Genomic DNA, 21,360 nt, shown 5'->3' on the forward strand with positions numbered 1-21,360 from the left:
TAGCTGAGTTTAGTCTTTCAGACTCAGGCCCACAGTGAGTTAGTCTCAACTTGGTAGTCAGTACTAGGTGACCTGGTGAATTACCATTCTCCCAGCTCTGCTTGGTTTTACAGTCTATTAAGTAGGAATCATAATACACATCTCCCAGGGCCTTTTCACCTTACAGAAATGCAATCTTCATGAAATAATGTCTGAAAGCTATGTTAAAGCTTTTTAAAATGCCACTACAAATTATGATACATTTCTTCCTTTTCCTAGCTCAGTATGCCCAAATAAGGCTTGATCACTAATTTTCTTGCGAATGTGTAGCTCTTTAAAAAGTATCCATATGCATGGCTAAATTTAATAGACTTTACCTTTTATTTACAAAATTGTTAAATGTTCTTCAGAACATTGATTCTAACCCATTTCTTGAAATATCACAGAACCCTTCAATTCAAAGAAAGGATTTTCACACTTCCCCCTTTAACTGTTTTTTCTAGATACCTCTATGTGTGTGCCCTTTAATTTTAAAAGATCTTTACATGGGATCGGGGTAGGGATGGGGGTTAAAAATACCGCCCTGCGTTTTGGCGCCCACTCCTTTGTCTGGGAAGAACAAGGCTGGGATTCAGTCCGGACAGCCCCTTTTAAAGACCCAGACCCGGGACGCCTCTGGTTTCACCAGCTCAGTCCGCTGAGTTATTGACTGCGGGCAGCAGCAGTCCCTCAGGTTGATTTGTGTGGAAAGTGAATCCTCGCTGGCTAGGCGTTCAGCAGAAGCGCAGAAGCCGCAAAGCCAGCCAATTATTGCCGGTCCTCCCCTCTAACACCGCTCTCACCACCTATACCCTCCTTTCTGTGTCGGTCTCCACTTACCCCCACCCACTTTTCCCCGCGCGGACGGAGCTGAGCGGGGGCTCCCTCCCGGGAGCGTGTCTAGAGCTCGGAGGCAGCTGGTAGGGGGTGAGTGCGCCACGTGCGAGCGCCCCAGGCGAGGAGGAAGCGGGCTCCGGCCCTTCTGGGGGCCTGCTGGGCCTGGGCGCGCGGAGGGGAGGCCGAGCTGTCTCGGCGGGGCGTGCACCGGGTGGCGTCTAGAGCGGGGAAGTCACCGCTTGGGAGCGGGTTGGCGGGGGAGGCAAACGGCCGGTGGCTTGGCAAGGAGGCCGCGTGGCGGGCTCCCGGGAACGGAGGAGGACGCAACGGTGGTGGGTGGGTTTTGGAAACGGGCGGTGGCGGCGTCAGGGGAAGTGCCCTACTGGTCTGGTGGGGGGACCTGGAGGATATTTACCCTCGGTTGGCGAAAGACGACCCCGCAGCTCTGGGCGCAAGCGCCGAGCCACGCACAGAGTGAGCCCACCCACGCACGTGCACAAAGCGCTGGCACGCGGTCGGCGGCCGGCGGCACAGGCGACCCGAGCGCTCCGCTGCAGCACTTCGCAAGCCTGGGAGAGCGAGGGGGTGGTGCGCGCAGGTCGGGCCGCCGCCCGGGTCCAGCGCCAGCCAGCCTGCTTTCTCACCTGGCACACCGGGAGGAAAGGACGGGGGTCCCCGAGCTGGATTTATTAGCCCAAGCTCTCGGGGGGTCCATAGGACTGTTTTAAAAAACCAGCAACCAACCGTTGGCTCTAGCAGTGAAGCTCCCTCAGTGGATATGTACGCATCTTGGCTAGAGAAAGGCCACAAACTACAAGGAGAAATGGGATACGAGGGAGAAAACACAAAAAATCCCCCAAATTTCCTTTCCTCTTCCATCTCTCTTTATTGGTTTGCACGTGAGAACAGTACGGGGATCTCTTGCCAAATTACCATCACGAAGTGGAAATGCCTGTGCTGTTTTTCTGTCTATGGAGCTCTGGGAAGATTAGTGCTCCAAAGGCGTAGTGCTGTACCTGGCTGAATAAATCGAAGATGTAGAATGTTTATCTTGTCATGTTCTTGAAGCTATAAGCTGCTACCAATATGGCAGTCCCTGGCCGCATTGTGGTTCTTTGAGTTAAATAAACTCAAATAAAATTTAAAATCAGTTCCTCAGATACACTAGTCACATTTCAGGTGCTCAGTAGCCACAGGCGGCTAGGGGCTACCTTATTTGACTGCCCAATTTTAACGTTTCCATCATTACATAGAGTTCTGGTGGCATGTGCTGCTATAGAGTTTTAAATGAATATGGTTAAAAAAAGAAAGAAAGAACCTGCTTTATGATACCAGTAAATTTTAGGACACTCTTGGCATTTGTATTTCTTGGCACTAGTGTGAAAAGTTGTAAAGTCAGAATTTCAGTATCTTCCTGTTGAAAGAGGTCTTAGGGAACACTTTATGCAGTAACTAATTTTTTACAAGGAAGGGAAGTTAAGAGATGTGCCCCCAAATCATGACATCGATTTGAAAAGAAGATAAGGTCACCTGACAGGGTATAGTACACTTTGTGCCAGCCCAGGGCAGTTGCCTGGAGTTAGTGAAGCAAATTAACTCTACAGAAAGGTGACCTGACAGAAGATTTTAGACAACAGTACCCTTTTACAAGAGAAAAATATTTCTAAGTATTCTTCCAGGAAGAAATTCCATTTAATAAAGAATAAGGTGTATGGGGAATGATGCTATCTCCCAAACTAAAAATTTATTATTGGTAGTGCCATGGATTTGTATAATGCCGTTTTAAAGAGACTAATTGGTATAACATTGTACTTACTTCTATTTAAAAAATTCTGAAGGAATGGAATTATCCTTTTAAAGTAACAGCTGAAAGCACTCTTAAGGGCAGGGAGGAAAGGTGTTACATAAGGTGAGAATTGTTAGCAAAGCATAATCTTCCTCAAATTCGATGAAGGTGTTATCAGATATATTGATTATGTCTTATACAGATATCACTGGGGTGGCATTTGACTGGAAATGTTTATAACATGAACAAAACTTAATTACAAATTACACTATTTGAGACGTGAAAGACAACAGCAGACATCATACAGATTTAGAGGCAAAGCACAAACTTTCTAACTTCAATGCTTTGGTTGGTTGGTTGGTTTTGCCATGATTATCCCCTATATTTCTTATTGCTATTTCGGGGTGAAATGTTGGTATTAATTCTGGCCATTTATGGTAATTAGCTTTTAAGTTAACCCTTAGTGAAGGACCCCTAAGTGTTCAGATAAGAGTACTCATGAATGATAAATAATTTTTAAAAATAACAAGAAAATGTGTTTTAAAGCTTGAATTTCTCCTGAGCTGATGCATATTTGAATTAATGTCTTATTTCTCTTACAAATTTACCATTTGCATGTGGTTCATGGTAGAAAGCATTCTTCCCATTCTCCCTGAAATCTGATAGCCTAAGAGAAAATCTTTTAAATTCTTCAAGTGCTTGCAGTGTGCTAGAAACCTCAACCTCTCCATGGCTGACTACTGAAAGGCTAGTCTGACTAGGGAGAATCTCTGTGATCAAAAGCCAGTTGGCTCTATCCCGTGGTAACCATATGGTTATGCACAACTTACTGATCCTCCCTTTGCCTCAGTTTCCTCATGGATAAAATGTGGAACATAAAGTGCTTACCCTCAAAACTTTGTTATGAGGATTCAACGAGCTGTTCAGTGTGAAGCACAGAGCTAGGAAAGTGGTAAACTGCAGTAAAAGTTAGCCATTCTTATTCTCCTGCAAAGGATTTCTACTTCTCCACCATTAAGTTCCATCTTCACCCATACTGGGCTGTCACAGTAGAAAAAGTTGGAGAAGTAGGTTGTAAGAGAGGTGGGGATTAGTTCTGGATGAGATCTGTTTGTGAGTTTCACCTTCAAGAGATAGAGATCTCTTTAAGCCTAAAATTTCCTGACTCAGTGGCTATAGGTTGCCTTATTTCCCTTTCACAGGAATGGTGCCTCTAGGATACTTTTGGGCTTCCTTTGTCTTTATTTATTTATTTGTTTTCCTGAGGTATGCTTCCTTATACTTGTTAGCTGCTTGGTTGTTGAAAAGGCTCTGGAAACTCCACGTCCATCCTTTTTTCACCCTGGTTGACCTTTTTATGCTGTTGTCAGCCAAGAAGACATTGATATCTTTGGTCTCCTGCTAGCTTGAATTCTTTAGGGCAGAGCTTGCTCAGATTATCTCCTGATGTCATTCCAAATGTCTGATGGCCATCTATGGCAACGGGGCTCAGCAGAGGCCTGCTGGGAAGGGGGGAACTACTAGAAGTAGTTCTGTGTTGGACACACAATCAACTTTACAGCTATGTCTAGGAGACTGTTTGCCACTTCTTGAAAAACAGAAACCATAGCATATTGCATTTTTTTGTTTATTTAATAAAGTCCCACTTGGGATGTGTATGATTCCTGTTGATGTCATGATAGGTATAAATATGCACTACAGGAAAAAAACAGACTCAAAGATCGTTAATAAGCCTTTTATATGTGGTATTCATGTTAGCTCTCCTCACTAAGAACGCCAAGTTAAGACAAAAGATTCTTGAAAGGAGAGAATAAAGCTACCACATTACCTTGTTTCCTCTCTCTAGGTAATTTTCCAAATGATCGTTTCTTACTTAGCTGAGAACTTAAAAATTATTTCTAAAATATTTCATTTATAAGCTAAAATTTTAAACCAAACCAAACAATATAAAATTGTATTTTTTCAAGAAGGCAAGATCACGTATAGATTTATATGCTTCCAATACTCACTAGATTTAAAAACAAGGAGATACATAATTATATCTATATTCTAATTTACTAGGTAGAGAGAGAATTAATTTTCATTATTTGGGATGAAGTCTCTCTAAATTATTTTGGAATATGATGAGAACTAAAAGTAAAATGCCATAAAACTTTAAAATTTAAGTCAGTGATTAAAACCAGTTTGTTTTCCCAGTGGACACTAGTTCATTGGGTCAAAGACCCAAACCAAAGAGGTCTGATTTCTTATAGGAGGTTTTTAAAATAAATTGTAGCTAAATATTTCTATATAAATAATATTCATATTATTAATACAAATATACTTGCAGTGTATGTGCGAAAATAACACTATCTTATTAGAATGTGGGTTGAAATAAGTAAGTTCAAAGTGCGTAATATTTAATGGCCACTCACTAATCAGTGTTGGATTAATACTGTATTAACTGCTTTATAAGCTTTATTTCTTTTTATCTAAACAACAACCTTTTAGAGGGTACTACTGTTCTCTCCATTTTATATAGGTTTAAAACTAAAACTTAGAGAGGTAACATTACCTGCCCCAGGTCACATAGCTCTTAAGTGCCAAAGGATGTGGAACTATGTTGGTTTGTTTCCAATAGATGCCTTTAGCTCCAATGCCATACTGATTCATTATACTCATAAACTTTGCTCACTTACAGGGATGATGAGAGCAGGAGATGATATAATCGATATTTTTTCCCCAACAGAAAAGATTTCACAAACGTGTGTCTAACCCTGTGTCATCCTCTTCAAGGTAGATGCTTTAGGAGGTTATTTACTTATTTCAGTAATGACGTCTTTGCATTTAAGTCTCAACAGAAATATCCTTAGGAATTTGCTCTGCAGTCTTAACAGTCTGATTGTTGGCAAATCATTATCATTAAGGATGAATTTGTTGCTGAAACTAAATCCAAACCAAATGTAATGAACAAGGTGCTTGATAGAAACTATGATGTGATTATAAAGCAGCAGATTATTTGATATCTGCCTCATAAATTGATACTAATCGCAGATACAAAAGGGAAATTTCAAGGGTGTCCCTAACATGAATGTGGTGTAGCCTTTAAGGAGACATTTTAGTGAGTAACACTCATGAAAGGTCTGATCACTTTTTAAAAAGTCAGTTTCACTAATGAAAAGTTGTGCATCATTGTATGAACATTGTGGGAAATACCTTTTCAGAGAATGTACAACAGACAGGAAAGAGTAAATCAGAGACCCTGGGTTAAAATCCAGGCTCAGATGCTTAATAACTGTTTGACCTTAATTTTCTAAATGTCCTCATTGTAAAATGGGGAAAGTGGCGGAACCTCCCCTGGATGATAATTTTGCTGACAAGAGGACATGAAATTGTATTTCTGTAGCCGCTTAGTGCTTGGCATGTAGAAAATGCTCAATAAATGTTAGCTATCATTATACTATTTCATTTTCGAGGGCTATCACGTATTCTTGAAAAACATCTCAATGTCAGTTATCTAACAAATTTTAGAAGCTGACTTCTTTTCTATCAGCTTTCGTGTTTCAAAGCAGTTTTATTTCATATTAGAGCATTTCTTATTTGAAATAAATATAAAACATTTATGACAGTATGTTGATCAAACCAATATACATTATATCAAGAAGTCTTATGTTTTGGGGTGACCAATTTATATTATCCTCGTCAGTGTTCCATATAATATTCTTCTCAGAGAATTTTTTTTTGTATTCATATTTGATTTTATCAGACTTATGAAAATAATTATATATCCATTTGCCCAGAATAAGGCTACATCAGACATCTTCTAAATTGCTTATTGATTACATAATCTTACTCTTAAATTTAAGGAAACTTAACATAAATGTAGAATTAGTGGCTTCCTATTAAATCTGAGTTTTTAAGTCCTTTCAAATCAACATTATCTGCGTGGTAAGGCTGCTGAGGCTTGCCTTTGTGTCACCATCTTCCCTCTACTCACCTTCAGCTTGTCCTCCTTTCACTCTGGCATGCTCCACTCACCCAGCAGCAATTCTTAAAATCAATAATAGCTCTTTATTGAGCACGGCCTTTCCCTGATGTGACCCACAAGGTCCTTTCCTTCCTCAGAAGTCTCTTTATGTTCCAGAATTCTCTTGGACTGTGTTCTACCAGAGGAGACAGGCACTCCAACCCCATTTACTTAGTGATGCAGTAGAAATGTGTTACTCCTTTAAATGAACTTCTCTTCAAAAGTTTTCTGAAAAAAAGTTTATAATCCAAAGGAGTATCTGTGATTACACACAGATTCCACAAATTCCCTGCTGTGTTGGTCAGGAGATGCTTTGGAGAGGAGACTCTCGATATGTCTCAGCTCCCTCCTGCCCGCTGCCATTTCATTTGCTGACATAGGTATGTCCTGGGTGCAAATCAGTGGGAAGCCTGGCTCTTACTTGAGGAAGAAATTTCATTGTTCTTGAAAAGGTTGGGATTGGAAAACGTGTTCTCTATCAGCAAAATATCCTGATCCTTGAAAAGTTGTCTACTTATTATTTTAAAAAAAATTGGTGCTCTTTAGTACCTGTTGTTCTGGTCACCTTTTCTGTTCCCTCTTTGCATAGGAGGCACACAGTTACTGCAGGTCCCATGGGCCACAGCCTACTGTGTTGTCACTTGGTCTCACTCTGTGTGCACTCCCTTCTGTCCCCACTCCAAAAGCTACCAGAGGTGTAATTAGTGATTATTCTTCCAGAAACATCTTGAAGGGAGTATAAGAACCCTGTGATGAGAATGGTGTTGCTACCTGGATGAGGGAAGAATTTGGAAGGGTTGGGGAGAGATACAAGCTTGGAGGGAAAAATGCATTCTGCCCTTTATCTCCTCCGTGAAATCACTGATAAAGCATCTTCCTATGTGCAAAGATGGGGCACGTAAATATTTCCCAACCTTGTATACAAGGTATTAAACCTGTAAATATAGAGCATCCATATCAAATGGAATCACTTTATTCAGAAATGAAGAAATATGATTCTAAGTAAATAATTTTGAACGCTACTTAAAGAGGGATGCATAAGAAACATTCTACAATTTTTCTGTTCCTTTTGACCCCTTCAGAAATAGTTAAATAGCTCATCAATAGATTTACTCCCATCTTTTCCATTTCCTTCCTCTTCACCTTCTTTCGTCTTTCCTTCATCTTTTCTGCTCCATCTCTTTACTTTCAGCTGTAAATCTTTTATATTCAGTTGTAAACTCAGCAAAGCCCCCCTACCCCTGACACAACTGGTTATTAACAGTTAATCAGATTTTTTTCCATTGCTTTGGAAAGCTACATTTTTTTGTGTCACAACCATAGGGTTTCATTAATAATATTTTTCTATTTCTCTGAATCACTTCAAAATAAAATACCACTAACAAAGGAGCTTGCTTCTAAACAATCGATGATGTATACTGTAGACAATATGGTCATAGAAGAGTTTCTATGATTATTTTTGTTATTAATCACTATAATTACTCTTTGATTACAATGGTGATTAACTCACAGTGAATAAAGCACATGCTTATCTTGTTTATCTAGTATTTGCGAAGGATTTGTGTTCATCCATCCATACATTCTCACCTCACCTTATGTAGCTGTGAGACTCTAGTTTGTGTAGCCTATGGCCACAAAAATGACTTGCACATGGGAGACTGAAGCCTGTGGTTTCCTTACATTATCACTAGGCTGTAACCTCTTAAACTCCATAGGTCAGTGATGATTAATTGAGTATTCCAAAACTTGAATGTGTATGCCTACATACTTGTAATAAGCACTATCTGTGCTGTTTTTACATGACTTCCCCGAAGCGTCAGTTCAAGCCATTCTTCAGATTTCAAGCTATACTATCTAGTGCCTGAAACTTAAGTAGAACTTGAGAATGATTTTTGGCTTATCACTAGTATTGGGTGAACCTTATCATTTGCCAATCCACATGCAAATAAGTAAAATAAATAAACTACTTAAGCACAATTATATCAGACAGTAAGTAACAGTGGACATATAACATCTGTAGCTGTATCCACATGTTCGCTTTGATCTTTCAGGACCTGAGATCCCTAGGTTCTAGTTTTCTTGCTACTGTGGAGCAGAACTGACCTCTTTTTTTTTTTAACATCTTTATTGGAGTATAATTGCTTTACAATGGTGTGTTAGTTTCTGCTTTATAACAAAGTGAATCAGCTATACATATACATATACATATATCCCCATATCGCCTCCCTCTTGCGTCTCCCTCCCACCCTCCCTATCCCACCCCTCCAGGTGGTCACAAAGCACCGAGCTGATCTCCCTGTGCTATGCAGCTGCTTCCCACTAGGTATCTATTTTACATTTGGTAGTGTATATATGTCCATGCCACTCTCTTACTTCGTCCCAGCTTACCCTTCCCCCTCCCCGTGTCCTCAAGTCCATTCTCTAGTAGGTCTGCGTCTTTATTCCCGTCTTGCCCCTAGGTTCTTCATGACCTTTTTTTTTTTTTACATTCCATATATATATGTTAGCATACGGTCTTTGTTTTTCTCTTTCTGACTTACTTCAACTCTGTATGACAGTCTCTAGGTCCATCCACCTCACCGCAAATAACTCAGTTTCGTTCCCTAAAAATATGGAATGCTTCACGAATTTGCATGTCATCCTTGCGCAGGGGCCATGCTAATCTTCTCTGTATCGTTCCAATTTTAGTATATGTGCTGCCGAAGCGAGCACCAGAACTGCCCTCTTAAAGAAGAGAAGGCTCTAGTGAGGACTGAACAATCGAGCACAGAGAACAGTTTATCAGAGTGCCCAGATTTCTGGCCCCCACTGCAGGCCCGCTGAGCCTCAGCCGCAGGAATCTGCATTTTAACTAGCTCCTCCGCTGTCTCTTAATGTACGTTTTCTTTGCAAGCCACTGCCTTAATGTAAGGGTAAGCGTAAAATCTGTGAAGTCCTAATGCCATAACCTTCCCTTTTCTCCATTATTCGTTCCTGTTCTCCCAACTTATCTTAACAAGTTTTATGGAGCTTTTAAGTTAGTGAATGCCTTTCAAAATAGTAAGAATGAGAGTTCAAAATGGTACGAATCTTTCCATTGCCTGTCTTGGTTCATATTATAAACAAGCAAAAAAAAAGACGTGTGTCACATCTACTCTGCCCATGGTAATTAGAAAACTAATTAAACAGTGTGAGGGCCTAATTCTCTTAAATTTCTGTTCACTTCTTCATCTTCACTTATCTAAGGGGTAGTGCTTATCTTTTCTTGGGTGGACTATGCTCCTTGGATTCCAGAATCTCGGCAAAACCTGTAAAATGAGCTTTGGCTCCAGGAACCTCTACCTTTAGTGACAACTAGCCTACAAACACGTGCATGCTTCAGTGACTGCCAGCTGCTGTGAGCCTAGATTCCCTAAACCCAGAACTAGCATTGTTCTTGATCACTTAAGAAATGTGACTTTTCACGAAAGAGGCGTTCAATCAATACAAATGTTCCTTATGTCCTTGTAATTACCTCTGTCTGCCGAGTAATTACTAGGCATGAGGGGCCTTTACAACACAGGCATCCCAGGCAACACAGGGATCCACACTCCCAGCCTTTGAACCTCTCTCCATACCCAGCTGCTTCCATTAACCTCTCTTGGATCCAGATATTTATAACACTTCAGATTAGGGGTTCTCTGCCACGCCTGTTTCTTGTACCAATGTTTTTCTGACGCGAACAAACATATTCACATGCTGGCTTACAGCAGTGAGTGTAGTGAATGTTTTTTTGGTTAAAAAAAGTCTCCCTACTGTATAGCACAGGGAACTATGTTCAATATCTTGTAATAACTTATAATGGAAAAGAATCTGAAAAAATATATATGTATGTATAACTGAATCACTTTGCTGTACACCTGTAACACAACATTGTAAGTCAACTATACTTCAATAAAAAAAATTTTAAAGTCTCCCATTTCATAAAACTGAAAACATTAAATGACCATTAAGTCCTTTGTGTCAACTCAGCCTTATAGAATACACTGAAAAGTTCAAAGCTATGAGTGATATTATCATTTTGAGGCTAAGACCTTTCATGTTCCATTTACCCAAGTGGGAAAAATATGGCCAGCCGGACAGTAGTGTATTACAAAGTGATTTTGTTTTGCCTGCTGATTTCATAGGTTAATACTGGTGTTTTAAGTATTTGGAATGCTGACATGGTGGGCTACTTACAGCAATAGGGAGAGGGCAGGGCATGCCATTGCAGGCAGAATCCCACCAGTATGTCCTAGAATCCTTTTGGGACTTCACACCCAGCAGAGGAAACCCCTTCTATTGGATAACTAAAACTTCCTTTCCTATGATTTACACACAGCCCAGCAAAGAGTCTCATCTATTCAATAGCCTCACAGAGGTTACAGGAGTTGTTTCCAGTTACAAAATGACTTAAGTAGTGAAACAGAGACTGCAGTTTAGCTGCCTACTTCTGCTCTGGTGCTCTTTGGACAGCAGTCTTCAGCTCTAAGGGGAAAACATTTATGATCCTTCAAAGGCAGATGAGGGAAAAGTCATTCAGTTTCACTAACTCCCCTTTGAGATGCAGGGAGATGATTGAATTTATTTGAAAGTCTTGTGATTTTGCATATTTTGCTATGACACCCCTGTCTTTCCCAGTTGTTAGAAATGGATATTATTGTACTGATTATTTTGCTTGCAATTGATTTGCATACTGTTATTGCATATTGTTAAATGGTTTGCTGATTAATGACTAATGTTGATTTGGACTAAATGTAATAGAATAAGCAAATTCATTTGTAAATTTAGATATATAATTTAGTTGCTAAATGGTATCATAGAGCTGTTGGAGATTATTTTAGATGAATTCCTTGCAGGGAAACCCTGCCCACATTTTCCTCCCGTATCCTATATCAATGTTTTAAGCTCCCCACTCCTTTTTAAAAAAATTCATTTCCAAGTCTGGATTTTAAGCAAACACTTCTCAAAGGCAAATATTTCTCCAAAGCCCAGGGTTAATATAAATTACTTTAAATTCAGAACGTGGTAGGTATCTCCTAAACAATTTCTTTTCAGAAGGGTCAGAAAAAATTCGAATATATTTTCATGACCTTGAATCAGTGTGTTGTGCAACATTATCAAAAAATTATAGCAATATAAATTTTTATTAATATAATTAATAATTATATGAATAAGTATCAGATACTTATATTAATACAGGATTATTGAGTTATAGAATTTCTTAGCTGTTAGGAAACACTTGCTGATGAAGCCTCTGGGGTCCAGAGAGGTTTAGTAATTAACACACATACATACACAAGCTAGTTAGTTGTTGAGTCAGTTATGTGAAGGTTTAATATATTCTGCACTTCAGTATTATACATATGCTTATACTTTGGTATATTTGGTATTTTTAATTATCCCCTAATATATAAAATAAATTTCAACCAGACTTTTCATTTCTGCGTTCATCTTCTAAACATATATGTTGCCATTGATTATATTTTATTTCTGCTACTTCATATACACCATAAATATTTTCAGTTTGGAAATCAGTTTAAATAGTAAAGAGAAACTAAAAAATAATTTATACCATAGATATTTTAACGTATTTTTGCTCTTTGTTAAAACTACATTTTAATATGCTCTGATAAAATTGTATCTCTCTAGTGAGGTATTAAATTTGGTAACTGAAAATGGTTCTCCAAAGAAATGTAACTCACATTAATTTTCCATGTGCTCTTTTTTACTTATAGTTTTACAGTCCACATGTTTTAAGTCTAACAGAAAAAAAAATCATGAAGTTGTGAGACAGATCCAAGTCTACATCTACATCCTCAGGTTGGTGACCTTGGGTAAATATCATTTTTGTGCTTCTGTTTCATTTTCTTTAAAATGAGTAGTTGAAAGCTTCAAAGACTCTTTCAAAGATTCCATGAGCTTAAAAGGAGATTTGATTGAAAGAAATGTGTGGCCATCATTACCTGGCTGCTTAGTATTTTCATGGACACATACTTGTTACTTACATCTGAAGTTTCCTTAAGGAAATTAACTCTTTGTAGGTGTGATATATGGACATTGAGAGAAATGGGATAATAAGAAAAAGAAGGGGAAACAAGTTAGTGACAAAGGAGGCATGGTAGGCAATTAAAATGATTCCTCTTTTACCTCTTTATATCTACAGTCTAGTTATTCCTATTTGAAAACCTACTGGCACCAGGTATTATCAACAGGGATGAGTAATATGTAATTTTTATCTTTACTGGGTTACATTTGGCCCACAGACAGTTGACAGCTGTCAGTCAGGTGGCTGGTCAATGAGGAGATACATATAAAGCTGCCAAAATATTTGTGTTTCTTTAAATACTTACAAGTAAACCATTTTAGCTGGAAACGTCTTTGTCCTGAAATTAAATAGATTGATATTCAGAATAAAATTTATTGACGTTAGTTGCCGGGAGAACCAAGATTTTTCCTATGAATATACAAGGTAAACAAAATGGTTTTCAAATGTCTTTCTGAAAGGGGAGAATAATTAATTTTTCTCCACTATAAGCTGTCCTTAAGATATGAAGATGTATTGCAAATCATGCTTAAAGTGCATGTGTCTTACAATTAAACTTTTAGTCATTGCAACTTTAAGCCAACTTTCTAACTAAGGCTTATTAGAAGAAACCATTCCCATACATTGTGGGCGTTGAAAGTTGAAAGTTTATCAGAAAGGACAAACATGTAGTTGCATGTCAAACTAGGAATTAAAGCTTTTTCTCATAAGTAAAAGAAAATATCATAGAATTTTAGATTAAGTCAACAATTTAGGGCAGTGTTAAAATTATAAATTTTAGTTATTTAGAAATATTTGGGCTATACCTAACATTGTTTCTAATAGGTTCAGTCACACTTAAATAATTCACAAGAGTCATAAAAAATAATTTGGAAGAAGCTTTTGTATTGTTTATACTTAGTGTTAATGACAAACAGTATTTATAATTATAGCCAATTGTATTGCACACAAAAACTTAACAAATGTAATTTCGAAGTTGACTTAAAAGTGTATGTTCAGTTTTGCAGTACTTAGTCATCTTTAAAATCGAGTACTTTGATTCTTTCAGAATATAGTATTTAACAGACCAGGTAGATAAAAAAAATTATGAACTGCGTGGAATACATATTCATTCTTTAAGAGACTAATGAAGTTATCTAAAAATTTCAGTGACCATGGTTACTCAGGTGCCAGAATCAATATGACGAAGATGACAAAATATCACATAAAAATAGTTTGAAACCACAATAAGTACACTCCTTTTTAAAAAATAAAATATGCTTTAATCTTCTGAACCATATTCTACATGTCATAATTTTAATGAAAATCAGATTTGAGTTTTGAGGTTTCAAAATATGGTTTCATTAAAATGTAGATAAGACTGTGTTTTAAAAATATTAGATTTTTTTGGTGGGGCGGATAATTTCTGGTAACTTTTTAAACCACAAATATTTCATAATTTTAAACAGCAATTAGGTTAGTCTGAAAGAGTATGATACATATAAATTTGTGACATATCTGTGTCATCACTGATACAAAAGTTGTTTTAGATAACAGTGGTCATTAAAAAAAATCAGATCTTATTATTTTCCCACTATGCGACAACGTGTTAAGCATGTAGATTGAAAATTATTTATGGGATTGTCCGAATAAAACAGTTGCCTCATAGTGTTAATTTATATTGGTAGGAACATTTCTCTTCTTCAGCACCGGTTTTGCCCCCCACAGCCCAGAGAATTGATTTTATGCATAATAATTTACAGCATTCTCAATCAAGGTATGCTGCACATCCTTTATATTCATTAGTCCGTGTTACTTGTGAATATGGATTTTGGTTATTAAAATGGTTTCATATGTTTACTATGTATAGTCCCTAGCTTTTAGCTCCCTACTTGCTTAAATGTTTTCAATTTGCTATAATACAACAATTTGTAGAGAAATGCTGTGAAGCATAGTTAAAAGAATGAGTCCTTGAAATAGAATCACTTCTTAAAAATATGTCCTAACATGTGGTCTCATTTTTCCATAGTTTGCATTAATTAAAATCCTATTCTGAAAAAAATATTTTTGCCTAGACTTTCGAATTCACAAAATAAAAATACCAATTATATAAATGTCCTAATTTTGGAAATCGATGACGTAAAAACATGCTTTAGTAGTGTGTTGATTGTTTATTCTGAAGATTTTTCTCTGAAGAAACTCTTTGTAATGAGAAAATGTTGCCACTTCTAATTATTAAATATTCTGTGCAATACATGTTTTAAAATTGTATTAAAAATAAAATTCATTTCATATTCTCTCTAATCATATTCCTGTCACATGTATGTATAAAAAATTCTAGCCCATGAAACTTTTGAAAAGAGCATGTACCATTTCACATTTTTACTTGGAGATATATTGAAAAATAACATTTTATTTAGAATGAGTAGATTATGACAGAATTAGATAGAAAGACGAAATGATATTTGTGTATTTATTTGAATAGTCTAGTATCATATATATAATTAATTCTTCATCTTTCAGATACTGAAGATAGTAATGAAAGAGACCAACATTTAAAATATGAAGTATTTTCTTTAAAAAAAAACTTTTTTTTTTTTCACTCTAAAAAATTGTCAAATGGTAACAGCCCTACTTTCTACACCAGGAAAACCCACTGTTGAGTTAGTTGGCTCTGATTCCAGTGGTCTCATCAGCTTTCTGAATGTAGGTACCTCAGCAGTGCCTCTTCCAAGATAACAAAATCAACTTTTAGAGATTAAAAAATATATTTTGGCAATTGAAACTCACCAGCGCCTTTCTGCTTCTCCAGGAAGTTGTACCCGTCAGCACCTGCTGAGGGCTTTGTTGTCCAAACTCTGACAGGTAAAAAAATTCCTGTAGAATAAAGCCAGACCAGCTGGCTTTGAAGAGAAATCCCCCAGTTTGGGCTTCCTTTGCCTCCTCTCCTTTTCTATGAGGACCCAGGCTTTCCCCCCTTGATCGTCAAGCCGTAAGATGCGTGATCCCTGTGCACAAGTGTCTGGCAGGCCGAGGTGCACCTGTTCCTGTCACTCTGGAGTAAATTTAGCTGTAAAGGTATCACTGACAACCAGACCTTTGTCAGTGCTGGCAAAAGAACACAGAATTGCTTTCCTCTCCTCCCCCCTTACTAGCCCCTTCGCTGCTAGTTCAAATGGAAAATATCAAATCGGAAGTCTATCCAAAAATCATTCCTGAAAAATGAGATTGCTTTCATATGGTAAAAAGTAAGGTTCTTATTTCACACAGACTTTAAAATTACATTTCCAAGAAAAATCTTGGAAGAAGACGAGTTTTTGTTCGATTAATTGTGGCTGGAAACTTTTTAATGGAAGCATAACACACATTTACTTCATTTCAGGTTATTAAATTGTGTTAAGCATTAAAGTTAGTTGCCATTCTTTGCTGTAGCTCATTTGTTCTTTTTGATCCAAAGAAATATTAGAAGGTTAAAACTCATCACATAGGGGGGGATTAATCATGCTACCAAAATTAGAAAGCATGTAGTTCTGAGAGACTGAATGTCAAAATTGTATGCTCATAGCACTTAAACGATTGGGAATCGGGGATCCCACTACGACATTTAAAATGGCAGCTAATGTCTGTGGAAACTTGGGTGTTTAGGAGTGGGCTAAAGCTAGACTTCTCTTACTCTTTGATTACGGTAAGGACATTTATCATTTATGTGATTTTTTTAGAGTAATTTCCTGATTGACGCTTTGAGAGCAATTCCTCTTGAAGGAAAAGAGAGAGGCAGGCAGTGTTCATTGATACATCTGACATAAATATAGTAGTCAAGATATATAAAGCAGCCCAAGGAGTAATGTGTTTAGCCATGGCATTCGGAGCTTTTGCTTTATTAATTATGATTTCTTAAGTGGTGTTAAAAAGAGTTGTGCAAAGTACCTGTTCTACCCTATATTTATTGCCGTTTACCAGGGTTGGGTGTGATGAGAAGAAGAAATCTGGGTCAAAATCAAAAGTGCTTTGTAAAATAAACAAAGTTCTTATTTACTTGCTATGTGTAAACAGCCACTCACCAAGCCTAATTTCTCCACAGGGCCCCACTTTCAGATAAAAACATAGACCTGAATGGCATCATCCAGTATCCAAGGAAACCATGTAAGTACCTCTCTCACTGTGTACTTCTCTTATTCAGAGTTTAAAAGCTAGCTGAGTACTGAATAAGTGAGTGTTTTTATTTAATAATTATATGGGAGGTACTTTTTAGGAGCTTGCTAAAAAGAAGCAGGTTCTTGATTGTTACATGCATCATAACAAAACCCTTACGTTTTCATCATATTTGATAAAATTATGTGTGTAGTCCCAACTTCTCCATCAATTCTCATTCTTAGGTACAAAACAGCTACTCAAAGTCTTAATGAATTAAGAGTTTCAAACTTTTCCAAGACCCATTAGTGTCTGAGAAACAATGTTTCAGAGGCCTTGTGCCAGGAGTAGTTACCTAATTGTAATAAAACTTTTTAAATTTCAAAAATTAAGAAAAATGACTTGGAAAATAATACTTTCTTGGTAAACATTTATAGCAATTTATTTGGTTTTAGACTTGCTTGGGGAGTGAGCAAGTGAGCAAAGAGATAAGGTTAAGTATTTAAATGACCCAAAGAATCTTGAAAGCAAGTGTAATTTCTAAAATGCAAAAATCTGTTGGCAGAACGGTTTGGGAGGTTGGCATATTATTTTCATTCATTCTTTCTTTTTTTTTTTGTCCCCAAGCTAAGGTACATTTCTGTAGCTAATTTCAAGGCTCTAATTAATTTTCAGGAACTATGGAATCTACTATGGAAATTTAGTTTCAAAACAATATGCTATTCTGGAGAAAGATCCATTTCTAAAATAATTGGATTGTTCTTTCAAGTATTTCTTTACCTGGACTTTATTATGTTTTTCATATTTGACCTTTCTACTTTTAAAATCAAATTATTTTCAATGCTAAATGATTATTCATTATAGTTTACTTTTTAATGAAATACTTAAAAGTATACTCATGTAATTATAGATCTTTTTTACCATTTGCGTCAGCTATGTGGTTTAACTAGTCTTTTAAACACAGACATATTACTTTTCATCAAGGTTTTCAGCAGTTGCATTTAAATGCAGCTGGTTTAGCCCTGTGGTCTGGGAGTTTTTCATATTATTTGTATTTACTTTTGTTACTGTTGTATTTCTGACTTTGCTCTGCAGCCTGGTTCCTTGCTAAGCATGAAGGACAGAGATGATCTCACTCACAGTTTCTCTGCTAAATTAGACATACCCTTCACCTGGTCGGAGAACCTGGCTAGGCTGTGAGGGTTTTTTTTTTTTTTTTTTTTTGTGCTAGTTACAAACTTCAAAAGTGTGGAGTTGGAGGCCTGAAGTACTGCCCTCTAAACTAGGAATTCCTTTCCACAAAATAAAGGTAATTGGTGGCAATTGCTGGGTAAACTCGGAAGCAGTGCATGGTTAGAATAGATCATTATAAAGAAAGAAAATGCAAATAGGGAAAACTAGCTAATGTTATAATTCCTTATCTTGAGGAAATGGAATTTAAAAAAATTCCATTCTCCTTATAGCGAGAGGAAAAAGAAAATCTACACTGCAGTGCCTGTGGCACAGTTTTAAATATTTACATGAGAATATAGATTTTCCAGAAAAATCATTTAAATTTGATAGGTTTAATTCAACCTCCTATACCAAAGAGAAAATGACAATAGAAATAAATTGATATATGCACATCAGTTCATCAGTAGTGGCCTCTCTAACAAAGACCATCATTATTCAATAGAACTTTCTGTGATGATGGACATGTTCTCTATCTGCACTGTCCAGTATGGTAACCAGTGGCCACATGTGTCTGTTGAGCACTTGAAATTGGCTTGTGCAATGGAGAAACTGAATTTTAAATTTTATTTAAATTTAATTACTTTAAATTTACATAGGCCATATGTGACTAGTGGTTACTGTACTATATTTTGCTTTTATCAGAAATTAAAATACCCTCTCGCAAAGAATTTTTAATCCTTTGGTATTCTATCACACAATATCATTTTTTATATTTGCTTTAATATTTAAATTATCATTGTAATGAAATTTTTATAACATTTCCCAAAGATAAGTGTTTTTAATACAGTTGATGGGAAGACATTATAATATTGTTTTATAAGCTCAGACTAGCAACTTTTAAAATGGCCATTGTAAACAAGACTGTGTCTAAAAAGAAAAACACTTTAATAAAAGTTCCAACTGTGGTGATAAATATTTTGAAAAGTTCACTTACAATTTCTGCAATACATCCTTGCAAATATTTCCCAAAATGTAACCAGCCTACACAAATGCTCACTGGCTTTGATCCCCCAAAGTTGATTCTGCTCCCAAAGCACACATCAGGTTTTAAATCTGTTCCCAGGGCCTTTTCAGACATTTAATGAAGATGAACATTAGGATACATGATGATATTTTAATAATAGTACTACAGTAGTATTATAGACAGAATAATTACCTAAAATACTGAGAATTTAAAAATTACATTTAAAAAAAATCAGTAAATCAACTCATTTCTTGTATATATGTAGCATATTGGTTATTTGTAGGATATTGAACTATAGACCATGAGGAATTTTTTTAAATGGAAGATATAACACTCATCCTCTTAGGAGCTCCCTTTATTGGACTCGGGCATATCCTTTTGGAGGGTAGGATTCAGATAAGGTAAGAAGAGAGAGGAGATTTCTTTTGGCAGAACCTTGGACAAGCTACTCAAAATATCCCTCCTACTGTCAAAAAAAAGAAAAGAAAAAGAAAAACAGTTTGTAGATAAAACATACTTTCTAATGAATTATTTGACTGAATGGAATGAGCTCTGTTGCAAGGATGCTGTAGGAAGGACAGCAGTCAACATACTCTATTAGACTTCTCACACACCTCACCTTATTGAAAGAACAGGAAGAAGTAACAATCACATTTATAGACCCAGATTTTTGGTCTCCTTTGATATCTTTTGGTGTCTTAGATAGTCAACCACTTGTATACTGTCAGGTTTTCAGAGAGAAGGTCTACCCTTGCTTAAAAGACAGTGTTCTGTGTGGAGAACACATGGTCCTCCAGTAAGGAAATCCGACAAATCACAGTCTTCAGTGTCCTTGTAAAATATCGTCTCTGATCTCTCTGTGTCTGAGAAATTGTTTTCATTCAGACTGTGACCTCTGAGTCCTTAACTACCACCTCAATTATGTATTTATTTGTGTGTTTTTAAGTTTATTTATCTAAATTTGTTATATGAAAATTCCAAACATATTTAAAAGTAGAGAGAACGGTATGAACTTGCATACAATTACACCTACCTTCAACAATTATTGTCTTGTAGGCAACTTTGTTTCATCATATCCCCTTACCACCTCACACCGCATCCCAAATTATTTTGAAGCCAATCCCAGACATGACATCACTTCATCCTTTAATATTTCAGTAGGTATCTTTAAAAGATTAGGACTTTTTTTTAAATTGAGAAAATGAGCCACATCTAAAAAATAAACCACACTGAAAAAGTCAATATTTCTTATTGTTGTCAAATAGGTACAATCAATATTCAAGTTTTTCCAATTGCCTCAAAATTTTTTATAATTACTTTGTACTGTTTGAAACAATACGTATAAGATCCATACTTCGCAATTGGTTGATATTTTTCATCTCTTTTAATCTATAGGTTTCCCCCTCAGTGTATTTATTTTTCCTTATTTGTTGAGAAAACTGGATTGTGCTTGTAGAGCTTTCCATAGTTTGTATTTGCTGATGCATTCCTGTGGAGTTGTTTAACAAGCTCCTCTGTCCCCTGTCTATCCTATTAGTTGGTAATTAAGACTAGGAACCTGACCAGATTCATTTGGAGAAGGCTGGGCAAAACTACTGGTTCTCTCTCTATACTTGAGCTGTTAGCAGGTATTGATCATTGCTTAGATCCATTTATTCCTTAGGGTTAGGAATACCCAGCCTCGGGTAGTTTCCTCACACATTTGCCCAGATCAATACTCTGCTAAACTCCCGAGTGGGACTCTTTGCAGATCTTAGGAGAGCCTTCTCTGTGCAGCAGCTCTCTGCCACGTGCTCTGACCCGTGAACTGTAGCCACCCTGTTCTGCCACGCCTTCAGTTCTGTTTCCTCAACTCGGGGAGTTTGTGTCCCTTGAGTTACCCTCCCTGTGCCACTGCCAAGAAACCCTCAAGACAGTAAGCAGGACATTCGTAAGATTCACCTCCTTGTCTCCTCATCTCTCAGGGATAACTGTTCTTTGTTGCCCGATGTCCTGTGTCTTAAAAATCACTGTTTCATATAGCTTGTCAGAGTTTGGTGGTTGTTGTTGTTTTAGGAAGGAGGGTACATCCAGCCCCTCTTAATTCATCTTGGCTGGATAGGAAGTCTCTCCAATTGTTTCTTAAAAAAGTTTAACCATAGCTTATTAATTCAAACACTATCTTAACATGAAGCTCAATACTTGAAACAAAGTGAAAAATGTTGGAATTGAAGTGTGTGTGTGTGTGTGTGTGTGTGTGTGTGTGTGTGTGTGTGTATGTGTACTTTGGAACACTGCTAAAGTCTTTAAACTGTCTGTGCAACTTCCAGGACCTCTTGCTGATATTTTCCCTCCCACCTAATTACGTTTTTTCCACAAGATGA

At 37.0% G+C, this 21,360-nt stretch overlaps 1 protein-coding gene, 1 long non-coding RNA gene and 1 other non-coding gene across 12 annotated transcripts in view; 1 reads left to right on the forward strand and 2 right to left on the reverse strand.

Moving 5' to 3' along the window:
- The window catches only part of MEF2C (myocyte enhancer factor 2C), a 166,110-nt gene extending 150,459 nt beyond the window's left edge, over positions 1-15,651 (reverse strand). For 5 of the 8 annotated variants that reach the window (XM_059916740.1, XM_059916750.1, XM_059916739.1 and 2 more), the window contains exon 1: positions 15,460-15,650. The gene's annotated coding sequence lies outside the window, so the exon portion shown is untranslated. Of the gene's footprint in view, positions 1-15,459 lie in introns of all 8 variants that reach the window. The other 3 variants (XM_059916752.1, XM_059916749.1, XM_059916754.1) reach the window with 2 other exon arrangements.
- The window catches only part of LOC132362370 (uncharacterized), a 154,601-nt gene continuing 134,078 nt past the window's right edge, over positions 838-21,360 (forward strand). The window contains exons 1-3 of one of the 3 annotated variants that reach the window (XR_009502345.1): positions 838-945; positions 12,383-12,481; positions 16,751-16,812. This is a non-coding gene — a long non-coding RNA (uncharacterized LOC132362370). Of the gene's footprint in view, positions 946-12,382; positions 12,482-16,255; positions 16,355-16,750; positions 16,813-21,360 lie in introns of those variants that run through there. The other 2 variants (XR_009502346.1, XR_009502344.1) reach the window with 2 other exon arrangements.
- LOC132364239 (U6 spliceosomal RNA) lies at positions 9,253-9,359 on the reverse strand. The gene has a single exon (XR_009502778.1). It is a non-coding gene; the product is annotated as a U6 spliceosomal RNA (small nuclear RNA).

The sequence above is a fragment of the Balaenoptera ricei genome, chromosome 3 (assembly GCF_028023285.1).
Source record: "Balaenoptera ricei isolate mBalRic1 chromosome 3, mBalRic1.hap2, whole genome shotgun sequence".
Classification (NCBI taxonomy): Eukaryota; Metazoa; Chordata; class Mammalia; order Artiodactyla; family Balaenopteridae; genus Balaenoptera; species Balaenoptera ricei.